Here is an 11,045-nt window from a genome sequence, read left to right as displayed (position 1 = left end):
CATCATTTCAACTATCAGTTTAAGAAACTGATATCAACACCTATCAGATGCTTGACTAACCGGTCAGCTACTATGTTTATCCTTCAACCGATTAGTCTTCAACCAACACACTCCTTAAGTGTGTCAATAATGCTTAAGTGTGTCAATAATGCATATTTGGGAAGCACTAAATCCTCCATATTATTTGCAGCCATGAGTAAACCGTTGAGGTTTACCACACTTCCTTGCCTATGAGCTTGGCCTTATTCACCGATAAGTGTTGGTCATCAAATGACATTACTCACTTATGAACAGGTTGTACAAACACCATCAGTTATGCCAAGAACTAGTGCGTTGTGTTGTAGTCCACTAATCGCATTGTAGTCCAGGACCTGCGATGTTGTCTTGGCCATAGAGCCTTGCAGAGTTTGCCAAAGGTCTATCTCGATCCCCCAACAGGTCGAGAACATTCTGTTATCCCTTGGCCCAACCTTGTGCTAGTTCGTAGAGGTATCAGAAGGATCATTTTCTCTCTGAGGACTCATCATTCCTGGGGTGTCGAATTCCCGCTGTTACAAGTAGCTAAAGAGGCTATAAATATATTATGATCACCCTCTTCTTGAGAAAAAATTGATTGTTTTCTTTGATAAATTTTTCTTTGTCCTCCTACATGTGATTTCCTAGGACATTGATCACTTTTATGCCCTTCTTCTCCACAATTATAACATGTGATAGATTTTTCTCTTTTATATTTATCTTTGTGATTTGTCCATTCATTTTGCATCTTTTGAAAAATATGCTTATATTGATTGTTTCTTGGTTGATTTCATTGCCTTTGATTTTTTTTGCACTAATTTCCTTGATTTTGTCTCTGATTTTGATATGATAATTTTTATTATGTATATTATATTTTCCTATAGCCACTATAGCATTGTAAATTGTAACCCTGTACAACTTACACCACTTTTGGTGCCCTTTACTTTGATGAATCAATGATGAATAGTTAGTACCAAACCGATACTGAGAGGGGGGGGTGAATTAGTACTAACAAAAACACTTTTCCTTGAACCGGTTTGACTGAAAACACTGCACTTGACTGGCAAGCAACAACACCAGTCTAAACCAGATTACTACAGGTTAAACATAGTAAGAATGTGAAAGACATAAACCGGTAACTCTTAGCTTTCCACACAATCTAACATCTTATTTCTATTTCACCCATATGCATACACTAGTAATACATCAACAGAAATGTAAAGACTTACTGGTTCAACATGCTTTACCGCTTCATAGAGAATAACAAAGCATCACATGAAAAGCATCACACATAACACACATATTTTTCATGTGGAAACCCAACTGGGAAAAACCACGGTGGGGATGAATACCCACAAGTTGTTCTTTGAACCCTTTTGAAGTCTGCTCTATTAGGAGCCTAGTCCGGTTAAAGACTTTACAATAGGTTTTGTTAGGAACCGATCCTACTAGGGATCACCCGGTTAAGGGATGGCTAAAATACCCAGTTAAGGGTTAAACCCTATTAAAGGTTACCTTGTTAGAGGATTTTAAGAACTCAATGATTTTGAGTCACCCTATTAAAGGATTTACAGCAAACCGGTTAAAGCTACCCTGTTAAGAGATTTTCCAACTGTTTAAGTGGTTAGAGGTCAACAGGTATTACAATGATCTGGTAATAGCACTTCAATGCCAATGCAGATCCACTTTAGTTCCTTCCTTTTGCAATCACACTCTGCAGGTATCTATTCTCTTATCTGGTCTGGCAAGAGTCACATATCTCTGCACTTAGATACACACACAACATTTTCCAACAACCTCAACACAAAAAACAACATCGACCTTATAGGAAAGATAGGTCCGTAGCATAAACCCTAAACCCTAAACATTTAGGTTAAGCAATTCAGTTGGTTCAATCCTAACTATTGAACATATTGCATTGATTACAACAGTCTTGAACAGATCTAAAGACGTTCTCCAACATTCATTCTTCACCGCTTCTTGGAGGCTAATAACCCATCATACGTTCTCCACCATTTACAAAGACTTCGCACATTCCCAAGGTAGATAGGATCAATCTCCTTCATGCAAGATCTTTCACGTGCACAAGGCTGATGTGGCAACACAATCTGTTCTTCATTACAATGCTAACTCATCACACGATGTCATCGATTGAATCACACTGGCTTGGAATACTTCAACCGGAAACCCTGAAGTTAAGACTACTAACTGGTAGTCATACCATATGAAACCTTGATACAAAACATTCCATATACCAGTTCACATTCCAGCATACCGGTTCACTTGGACAGACATACCGCTTCACTTTTTCACATATACCGGTTCACAACATCATACTAGTTCTCTTGCAAGTTGCTTACTTCGATATATTGGTTCACTCTTCAGCATATTGACATCAATGACAACATACAATATCATCATGTCATCATACTCTGCACATATGCCAACAATCTCCCCCTTTGGCATTGATGGCAATATACAAAGATATCTCTCCACTTCACATCTACTCCCCCAACACTGCAGATATCTTCTCCGCTTCACATCTTCTCCCCCAACACTGCAGATATCTTCTTTGCTTCACATCTTCTCCCCCTTTGACAACAATGTCAAAGTGGAGGCATATACATTGATGTTCTACTATGTTGCTCCCCCTAAGGAGTAGCATCCTTCAACACACCAATCCTGAAAAAGATATATCAATGTAAGTCCTGACTGATGTGGAGCACACACCTTTAGTTCACCTCTTGAAGGGGCAGCACCCCTAATTCACCTCTCAAATAGATAAAGGTAGCCTTCGGTAGAGGCTTGGTGAATATATCTACTAACTGCTCCTTGTTGGAAACATGTTCTAATACAACTTCTTTGTTCTGAAACTTCTCCCTCAAGAAATGATATTTGAGCTCAAAGTGCTTGGTTCTAGCATGTAAAAACAGATTCTTGGAGATGTTAATCGCACTTGTGTTATCACAAAATATACTTACCGGTTCTGATACAGGAAATTTGAAGCCATTTAATACATGCTTCATCCAAATGGTTTGGGTGCAATTCATAAATACTGCAACATACTTCGCTTTTGTTGTAGACTGAGAGATACAGCTCTGCTTCTCACTCATCCATGAGACTACTCTACCACCAAGAAAGAATGCACCATCAATTGTTCTGTTCTAGTCATCCACATTACCAGCCCAGTCAACATCTGTAAACACTTTTAGGTTGAAATCATTACTGTATGGATACCATAATCCATAGTCAATAGTTCCCTTCAAATATCTCAGAATCCTCTTGATTACTACCAAGTGGGATTCTCTTGGGCTTTTTTGGAACCATGCAGTAATGCCCACTGCATGTGCAATGTTCGGTCTGCTATGTACTACATAGTGCAATTTACCAGTCATTGATCTGTATTCCTTCTCATTTACCAACCCTGAGTCATCCTCTTTTGATAATTTACAACTGGTCACCATCGGTGTACCAACCAGTTTGTTGTCTTCCATGCCAAAGGTCTTCAACACCTCTTTGATATATTTGGACTGAGTGATAAAGATTCCATCTTTCATTTGTTGAATCTGTAGTCCAATGAAGAACTTAATCTCCCCTATAAGTGACATCTCAAATTCCTTTTTCATCTCATCTACAAAATCATGACTCACCTTGTCATCTCCTCCAAAAATTATGTCATCAACAAATACCTCACAGATTAGAATCTGATCTCCTTCTGACTTCAGGTAGATATTACTATCCTCACTTGTTCTCTCAAATCCAATCTTCACAAGATGGGAGTGCAATCATTCATACCGTGCTCTAGGTGTCTGCTTTAGTCCATACAAGGCTTTATGTAGCCTACACATCATGTCACTATCTTCTGATAGGGAAAACCCATCTGGTTGCTCTATATACACCTCCTCTTCTATTATTCCATTTAGGAATGCATATTTTACATCCATTTGATATACTTTGAATCCCTTGAATGCTGCATATGCAAGAAGCATATGACCTCCTTCCAATCTGGCTACTAGAGAAAAGGTTTCTCCATAGTCTTCTCCTTCTTCTTGAGCATATCCTTTACACACTAGTTTGGCTTTGTTTCTTACCACTGTGCCATCTTCATTCAGCTTATTTCTGAAAACCCATTTGGTGCCTATGACATTTTTATGCTCAGGTCTAGGTACCAGAGACCATGTACCATTCTTTTCTATCTGGTCAAGTTCCTCTTCCATTGCCTTGATCCAGTCTTCATCTTTATGTGCCTCTCTGAATGTTTTAGGCTCAAATTCAAAGATCACGTAAGAGTTTCCTCTGACCTTTCTTCTTGTAAGAATTTCTGCATCCTTGTCTCCTATGATTTTCTTTAGATCATGATTCAGATTTACATACCTAGGAATGATCTTAGTTGTTTCCTCTTTCTTTTCTTCTTCATCCTCATCTTCATCAGCATCAGCATCTATTGATGTAGGAGCATTATTACTGGTGCTAGGTTGTTTTGCAACCAGTTCCCAAAAGGTTACTACCGGTTCATCTCCTACTTGCTCACTGTCGGTTTCCTCAGATTTCTCAAAGGTTTCATCAACTCTAACATTGATGCTTTCAACAATTCTCTGAGTCCTATTGTTGAAACATTTGAGAGCTTTTCTCTTTGTGGAATACCCTAGGAATATTCCCTCATCACATTTAGCATCAAACTTGCTCTGATGTTCACTCCTCTTGATATAACATTTGCTACCAAACACTCTATAGTAGCTTACCACTGGTGTCTTACCTAGCCAATACTCATAAGGTGTTTTATCCTTACCCTTTTTGATGAGTACCCGGTTCATTGTGTAGACTGCAGTGCTCACCGCTTCTCTCCAAAAAGTGTGAGCAACTTTTCCTTGGATTAGCATTGTTCTGGCTACTTCAACTACAGTCCAGTTATTTCTCTCTGTTAGGCCATTCTGTTGTGAATTCCAGGAGGCAGACAGTTGCCTCTTGATGTTGTTCTCGTCATAGTACTTGTTGAATTCACCGGAAGTGAATTCTCCTCCTTGATCAGTTCTCAGGCACTTAATCCTCTTACCGCTTTCTCTTTCTACCAGTGCTCTGAAGGCTTTGAACTTTCCAAAGGCTTCAGACATGTCCTTCAATAATTTGACCCACATCATTCTTGAGCAATCATTAGTAAGAATCATAAAATACCTATCTCCCTACACACTCCTAGTTTTCATAGGACCACACAAATCAGTATGCACAAGATCAAGTAAATTGTCTACAGTGAAAGGTTTACCTTTGAAGGTTGAGGAAGACATTTTCCCCAGTTGACACTCTCTGCACAAAGGATTCTCTGGTTTGCTTAGCATAGGAAATCCTCTAATTGCCTTGATCTTACTGGCCTTCACAATATTATCAAATTTTACATGGTAGAGTCTCCTATGCCATATCCAACTATCCTCAAACTTAGCCATTAGACATGTATTGACATTAGCATTTAGCTGAAATAGGTTATCTTTGGTCTGCATACCGGTAGCCATCAGTTCACCATTCTTTCCTTTGATTTTGCACACTCCATTTTTGAATTCTAGAGTGAGTCCATTATCCTTCAGTTGAGCAACACTCAAAAGGTTGTGTCTAAGACCTTCTACCCAATACACATTGTCAGCACTACTTCTTCCATTCAGAGAGATGAACCCTCTACCTTTTACCATACATGGTGCATCATTACCAAAATGAACCACACCACCATCATACTCTTCCAGAGATAGAAACTTACTTTGGTCACCAGTCATATGGTGAGAACAACCACTATCAATAATCCACTCATTGGAATTATCAAAGCGGGAGACAAGAGCCTTCTTGTCTGACACATCTTCCTTGACTACTACAAGCACAATATCTTCACTTTCTTTATCTTCTGATTCCTCATCAGTGACACCTTCATCAACTGCTACAAAACAGTTTCTCCAGCTTCCTCCTTTGAAATTCTTGAACCTCTCCAGTTTGTCCTTGTTATCACCATTAGGGAAGTTTACAACAATGTGTCCTATCTGGTTATAAGAAAAGCATTTCAAAGGAATCTTACCTTTGTATTTACCGGTTCTCTTGGGAAGTCTCTTGGCAAGAAGAGCTTCAAATTCCATCAGGATCTCCTCATCATCCATTTCTCTATTTTGTCTTGGTTCACCACTGGTACTAGCTTCTTTGCCTTTTCTAGATGGTGCAGCAGATGCTCTAAAGGCTGATTCAGTCTTCTGAATACTTCCATCATAATTATTTAGCCCATAAGTTGTTAACTTTGCAATGATGGAGTCCAGGGAGACCTTTTTCTTGTCTACAGACCTCAACTCCTGAATAGCAGCAGCCCTTATTACATAGACCGGTAATAAGGATCTCAAAACTTTGCTAACAATAGTGGAATCTTCCATTTTACCACCTACACTCTTGATATCTCCAACAACAGTTTTGATTCTTATTCCATATTTTTGAATGGTCTCTCCTTCAACCATCTGCATGTCTTCAAACTTTCCCCTAAGGCTTTCTTCCTTATCTTGTTTCACACGCTCATCACCGCCATAGATATTCTCAAGGGCATCCCATACTTCTTTGGGATTCTCTTTATCTTGAACATCAATAAACTCAATGTCAGATAAACTGTTGATTAGGGCTTCCATGACTTGCCCATTCTCCTAAATCTCTCTCTTTTGATCATCGGTGAGAGTACTGGTAGGGATAACATAAGCACTCTCAACATAGCTCCAATGTTGAGCACCCATGCTTCTGATGTATATCTTCATTTTGTCCTTCCATATTTTAAAGTTGTCTCTGTTGAACTTTTGACCTTCCCTCTTCATCATTAGAGTAGGATCTTTACCTCAAGCGGTTAAGCTTACAACATAGAGAACCTGGAAGATGCTCTGATACCAATTGATGAATCAATCAATAATGAATAGTTAGTACCAAACTAGTACTGAGAGGGGGGGGTGAATCAGTACTGACAAAAACACTTTTCCTTGAACCAGTTTGACTGAAAACACTGCACTTGATTGGCAAGCAATAACACCGGTCTAAACCAGATTACTACTGGTTAAACACAGTAAGAATGTGAAAGACATAAACCGGTAACTCTTATCTTTCCACACAATCTAACATCTTATTTCTATTTCACCCATATGCATACACTAGTAATACATCAACAGAAATGTAAAGACTTACTGGTTCAACATGCTTTGATGCTTCACAGAGAATAACAAAGCATCACATGAAAAGCATCACACATAACACACATATTTTTCACTTGGAAACCCAACTGAGAAAAACCACGGTGGGGATGAATACCCACAAGATGTTCTTTGAACCCTTTTGATGTCTACTCTTTTAGGAGCCTAGTCTGGTTAAAGACTTTACAATAGGTTCTGTTAGGAACCAATCCTGCTAGGGATCACCCGGTTAAGGGTTAAACCCTGTTAAAGGTTACCTTGTTAGAGGATTTTAAGAACTCAATGATTTTGAGTCACCATGTTAAAGGATTTACAGTAAGTCGGTTAAAGCTACCCTGTTAAGGGATTTTCCAACTATTAAAGTGGTTAGAGGTCAACAGGTATTACAATGATCTGGTAATAGCACTTCAATGCCAATGCAGATCCACTTTAGTTCCTTCCTTCTGCAATCACACTCTGCAGGTATCTATTCTCTTATCTGGTCTGGCAAGAATCACGTATCTCTGCACTTAGATACACACACAACATTTGCCAACAACCTCAACACAAAAAACAACATCGACCTTATAGGAAAGATAGATCGGTAGCATAAACCCTAAACCCTAAACATTTAGGTTAAGAAATTCAGTCGGTTCAATCCTAACCGATGAACATATTGCATTGATTACAATAGTCTTGAACAAATCTCAAGACGGTCTCCAATGTTTGTTCTTCACTGCTTCTTGGAGGCTAATAACCCATCACACATTCTCCACCATTTATAGAGACTTCACACATTCCCGAGGTAGATAGGATCAATCTCCTTCATGCAAGATCCTTCACGCGCACAAGGCTGACGTGGCAACACAATCTGTTCTTTATTACAATGCTAACTCATCACACGATGTCATTAGTTGAATCACACAGGCTTGGAATACTTCAATCGTAAACCCTGAAGCTAAGACTACCAACCAGTAGTCATACCATATGAAACCTTGATACAAAACATTCCATATACTAGTTCACATTCCAACATTCCAGTTCACTTGGACAGACAGACCGCTTCACTTTTTCACATATACCGGTTCACAACATCATACCGATTCTCTTGCAAGTTGCTTACTTCAATATACGGGTTCACTCTTCAGCATATTGACATCAATGACAACATACAATATCATCATGTCATCATACTCTGCACATAAGCCAACAAACTTAGTGTGTTTTCTCTTAGATCTTATCATATGCTATTTTTGGGATTTGTACTGAAAAATTGATTTCATTTGACTGTATGGTGATCTGAACCTCTGTCTTAGGCTAAGCACACCCCATCCTTATCTTGTTCACTCTATTTTGGGTGGACAAGGGCTTTTGAGGTGCCCTTGTCCTAGGAAAGGGCATTCAGGATGTCCTTGTCCCTCAAAACCCAGCCCAAATTCTAACATGTTGATGTTTTCTTCTCACTAATTGGTTCCCAATCACAATGCCTCAATGTGACTGTTGGAGGTTGGCCTAATTTGTCAAATACCTTAAGAACCCTATATAATAGCATTCCTTCCATTCATTTTCATTATACATAATCCATCCACATTCATTATCAGTCACTTAGAACCATCAATCATCAAGGCAACATTTCATCCCAGCATATCCTTCAAGCATTCTTTAGATCTGATCATTATGGAGCAGAAAATAACAACAATATTCATGCAAGCATTTGTTTATGATTAATTCCTTTGGCATGTCATGTTATTGCATCAAAACTTGTGATCACATACAAAGATCAATTCATCATCAACCTTCATCAACTTTAGCAAGCTTGAGGTGGCAGGATCTAAAGACAACTGCAAATTCGAGAAGAGCATACAAAGGCATACAGGTTCAACTTTTGCAAAGATGAAAAGTGGAGGACAAGGTCACCCCAAGCACCTATGTCTGACATTTTTTTGGTGAAACTTCAAGAAAACCATAAGAACAATGTCCCAAAGTCACATATGTTGTTTGCATTCAACACCCCAAGGACAAATTCACCCCAAGCATCATTGTTTAGTAGTTTTGAGCCCATATTTTAGACACAAAGTCATCTCATCTTCTTAATTCTAGATCCGTACTTATGTCTCCAAGAGCTTATATTAATCACCAATATATTTTAAGTCAAGACAATGTTATGCAGTTTATTCACGATCTATCTCCTAGCATGACATTGAGTAAAGATGAATATTTTAGAGGATGAGGATACTTCACCCCAACCTTTAACAAAGTGTCCACATGAATAGTGATGATAGAAATGGGAATCCCCCTACAAAATATTTCCTTCTTCAGATCTATTCATCCCTTTGGTCCTTCAACATGTCCTTACACAACAAATTTCAAACAAATCCATAATGAAAACCACACCCCTCCTTTATTAGTTCTTTTACTCAAAACTTGTCCTTCTATGCCTCAAGGGACAACACCTATCTATGATAACAATAAAGAAAATCTAGAAAAAAAGAATCTTTTGGAGACTCAAATATGATAAAAACATTACCTTTCCTTTTGTAAGATATATCAATAATTATAAGAACAAAGATGGTAGTGTATATTTCCTCTCTCATCGTAGCTATTCTCTTTCTATTGTTGATTGTAAAACTTCTAAATAATCTATCCAAGATTTATGTGATAGAGATCGTATCCATATCACACTAGATTCATACTTATTCTTGATCCAAATTTAAAAATAGTGCATTAGCACTCCCTTATCCACTTATATTGCTCCTCACTATGTGATACTAGTAGCTTGCCTTTTAGGGGCTCTTTGTCCTTCATAGTGGTACAATTGCATGTGCAATCATACTTGGTTAGAAACATAATAATCTTTCTTATTCTTGTCTTCATGCTTAGGGGGAAAGAATAATGTTTCAATCTTCTCTCTTTTCAAGGATTTCCTTTTCCTTTGTTGAGTTGCATCTTTCATAACTTTATGTCCTTTCTTGCATAGAATTATCCTTCATGTGAGTACATGTGTGTCCCTTGGTTAGGACATATCCGTTACTTCAAATGATACCTCTTTTATGGAAAATCTCTCCTTAGTTAAAGTGTACAATCCTTCACTAAGAATTCACATTTCCTAGCAATAGGAAAGGTGTGTATTCTTAGTTTCCTTCCCCTTTCAAAGATGTAAAGATCTCTATTTTTCAGAGGTAGATATATTTGGGTAAATATCTCTTCCTCCTTTTATTATGTGTCCCTAAAAAGGATCCCTTTACACTAGTTGCAAGATATTTCTTATACAACTATCCCTTCCTTGCTTCAAAATAGTTATGCCTCTTCAACTTGGAGTGATGTACATTGTTTCTTAAGGGATATCTCCTTGGTAATGAAGGTGTTTATCCTTTTTATTTTAATTTATACCTTAAGACATCAACATAGGGCTATGTTGACATCTTAAGGGGGGGCATATATGCAGACTCCTTGTTGCTTATTTACAATTCAATATTATAGGATTTCCTCACAAGCAGTGTGCTTTGTTTGGTTATCTTTGTTGCAAGGTTTCCTCATGAACAACTAGATTTGTTTGGTTATCTTTTTTAATTTGTAGATTCTTGTGTTGGAAACAATAATGAAGGAAGACTGAAAGGGGGGGTGAATTAGTCTTCATCAGATTCAATAAACTTAATCACAAATGCAAATCTGATAAAGTACATCAATAACAAAGATAAGCAAATTGAAAGCACAACACACAACACCAAGATTTTGACGTGGAAAACCTAGTTAAGCGAAAAACCATGGTGGGAACCTACCCACAGTAAGATGATACTCTGCAGTAGTATGTGAAAATATTACAATGGGGAATGCACGTGCATTCAGGCACACTGTCTAGAGCTC

The sequence above is a fragment of the Cryptomeria japonica genome, chromosome 4 (assembly GCF_030272615.1).
Source record: "Cryptomeria japonica chromosome 4, Sugi_1.0, whole genome shotgun sequence".
Classification (NCBI taxonomy): domain Eukaryota; kingdom Viridiplantae; phylum Streptophyta; class Pinopsida; order Cupressales; family Cupressaceae; genus Cryptomeria; species Cryptomeria japonica.
This window is presented reverse-complemented; position numbering follows the sequence as displayed.